Source organism: Lactuca saligna, chromosome 4, assembly GCF_052625555.1.
Source record: "Lactuca saligna cultivar CGN05327 chromosome 4, ASM5262555v1, whole genome shotgun sequence".
In the NCBI taxonomy this organism is placed as follows: Eukaryota; Viridiplantae; Streptophyta; class Magnoliopsida; order Asterales; family Asteraceae; genus Lactuca; species Lactuca saligna.
Window position 1 is genome coordinate 20,690,001 of NC_136420.1, and position 3,274 is coordinate 20,693,274.

A 3,274-nucleotide genomic window follows, 5' to 3' on the forward strand; every position below is an offset into this window, starting at 1 on the left:
ATAAAAGTTATGCTTGAACGATCTGTGACAAATTATACCTTGATAAGATCCCAAATCCATCCCTTACATCACACATTATAGGCTTATACTATAGAACAACATTTAGGAATATGAAATCGGAGAATCAGAATTTCTGGAAGATGAGAAAAGAGTTGACATTTGAACCTGGTTGCAAAATAATCATAAGTTTGTGGAGTAAGTACTATTTTTGCATGTATCCTATTTCTAGAGGAAATCGCAGGCAATTTTCAACATAGCTAATACCTCTTCTACAACAGGTTTTTTTTTATCCATAACTGTCCATAATCTTCACGTTTTATTCTATTTTACCCCATAACTCTCCATAATCTTCACTTTTTAAAACTCTTTTTTATAAGTTGGGCAACTGGTAGTTAAGCCCCACATATTTATACGTTGGAAAAGTAGTTGTGTTTGTAAGATTTCACATAAAAACCAATTTTGAAAATTTAACTTTTTAAGATTATTTTTCAAATTAACAATTTTCATCTCTTCAACTTCTGCAACTAGTACGATTTTTTAGGTGCCATCAATCGCCATTGTAGAAATTTTTAACTCATTTTGTCATGATGATCTTGTGGTTTTTAGATTTAACAATGGTCTGAACTGTGGCAATGATATGCAACTATTTTTTATAAAGTCACATTCTTCATCCAATAAGATTGGTGCATTTTATGGGATTCATAATTTATGACCATTTAATCTTTATTTCATAATGTGTACATCAAAAACATGATTATGGTACTTCACATACTTAGAATTCCCTTTTGGTTGACAAGAATTTAAATTTGGGGCTTAAGGGCGTTAATTTTTTCTTCTCTGCACAGTGATGAACATAAAGTATCATTAAGGTTGTAATTTTCCGTATTTTGAAAATCTCATTTAACAATAGGCATTGATTTCACTTCATTGTGAAGGTATTTTTTAATTAAACTGAAATTTTCATGACGATGGTTTCGTTTTGTGGGTAGTGCCAAGTTACGTAGCAGTACCATTTCCGAATTTTTATTTCCTTTGATGTAATATTTTTTGTATTAATTTCAATTTCTCGATATATTTGTAAATTTTAAAGTGTAGAAAGAAGATTGATCATTAGCCAAGGTATGCTTCAAATTTTGCCGTTTGTATGACTATCTATATTTTCTTGTTCTAATTTAGATTTTTCAAGATTCTCTCCATTACAAATAAACCTAATGAATTTTTACTTGTGTCCTTTTGTTTTGTCTTTATTGAAGATTATTACAAACGGACAAATAAAAAGCTTTGAACCATGATAAACTTTAGTAGTATTTATGGAATGATTAGATATGTTTGAAGACAACAATGCTAATATTATGACTTGATGCTTTTTCAGGTTTTGTCAGGGTGTGGACTGTCTTCCTATCGTTTTATGGTTTACAAAATGAAAGCACATTGCTTTTTCATGATACCAGGTGACGAAAAATAAAAATAAAAATAAAATAAGAGTATGTTGCCATTTCATTGCACCAACATACCAACAGAAAGAAAAATCCAAAGTGTTATTTTTTAATATGAATGGTTTGTAAATTCATGGAATAGTCAATTATCAAGCTGTTTTAGATCCATGTTGGTGATTGGTTTTGTATATCTCAACTGTTAGTGATTTAAATTCACATGAAACTTTCATTTATATTTATTACATGTAAATAATCTTACATTAGTTAATTGTTTTTGTAATATAAAATCTATTCAAAAAAATTCCTATGATTTAACATGCACGAGAACATGTAAATGCAGGGACCAAAGTAGACGTTTTGTCCTGTAGAAAAACTACTCTCAAGTGTGCATTGGTATGCCAGAAAACAACTATGTGAGATGATGTTGGTGAAGTTAGAAGTTCAATGTATATGTAGCAATGTCCTTTCATTAAGACGTTTATTATAGCATGCTACTTTCATTTAGTTTTATAAAGCTTTCTAACTAATAGCATTTTCACTTCAATTATATTTTTTTTACTTTTTAATGCATTGTACTTTCTCAAGGAGTTTCTTTTGATAACTATTTGTGTATTGTGGCATTGTACTTTATTTGTAACTTTCTTGACACATAGTGAACAAAATATCCAAATTACCCTTCGTGTGTCATGCTTAGCATGACCCTCAAACATATCGAGAGCAAATTAAAACAATGCCACGTAAACTGTGTAAAGAACGACGCAATGTACCATTGTTCTACACGATTTCATGTTCACCTTTTCTTTGCACACCAAAACATCCACCGATTGAGCTGTATATTTCACCTTCAATCGTACATACTTTTTAAAGACGACCTAATTTCAATTTCTTAACTTTAATAGCAATGCACTTTCATTTCTTTACCAATAACACATTTTTTCTTTACTATTAAAAGTAATGTACATAAAACTCTTCATCCATAATAGCAATGTACTTGAATTTCTTCAAAGATTTTTTCTACGATGGTGAACGAAATGTCAATTTTACCCTCCATGGACCGTGCTTAGCACGGGCCTCAAAACATACCTAGTATATATATATATATATATATATATATATATATATATATATATATATATATATATATATATATATATATATATATATATATATATATATGCAAATGAGTCTTGGTAGAGGTTTTCATTATTCAGTTTGTTTAATACTTCCACACCTAGATCGACTAAATTCATTTCTTATTTTTTCATTAATAAATTTTCTTAATTAATTCTCATTTGTATATTGTATCAAGTAAAATAAAATTTCAAACTATTAATTTGTCCGTCTCCTCAATATAAAATTGTTTGAATCAAAATTTCATTTTTATACCTTTAATTTCCACTTTGTAAATGAGTTTTAAGGGCAACTTTTTTGGTCAATATAATTTATTTTAATTAAAATCACCCATTAAATAAATGAATAAAAATAACAGACAAATTTGCAAAACTATTTCATGCGGTTTCTCATTTTATATGACAGATATCCAAATCTTTTAAAAGTTGCAAAAATTTTCATTTTCAATAATTTTTTTGGTGGTTTTGATACCATCTCTCACTAACTTTAACAATTTGTCTAAACATTTTATCCCTAAATACCATTTATGCAGTTTTTTTTAATCAAACTACAAGGATTTTTACATCACTTTTTTTTTTTAATTTACTGAATTGATATATCTTAAAGATTATTATTTTTTAAGATAATATATATATATATATATATATATATATATATATATATATATATATATATATATATATATATAATAATTAAATATTACGGAT

At 27.4% G+C, this 3,274-nt stretch overlaps 1 long non-coding RNA gene across 2 annotated transcripts in view; it reads left to right on the plus strand.

Annotated features, from left to right (window-relative positions):
- The window catches only part of LOC145038346 (uncharacterized), a 3,656-nt gene extending 1,683 nt beyond the window's left edge, over positions 1-1,973 (plus strand). For both annotated transcript variants that reach the window (XR_013679330.1, XR_013679329.1), the window contains 2 exons: positions 1,373-1,451; positions 1,777-1,973. This is a non-coding gene — a long non-coding RNA (uncharacterized LOC145038346). The remainder of the gene's footprint in view (positions 1-1,372; positions 1,452-1,776) is intronic.
- The last annotated feature ends 1,301 nt before the right edge of the window (positions 1,974-3,274 follow it).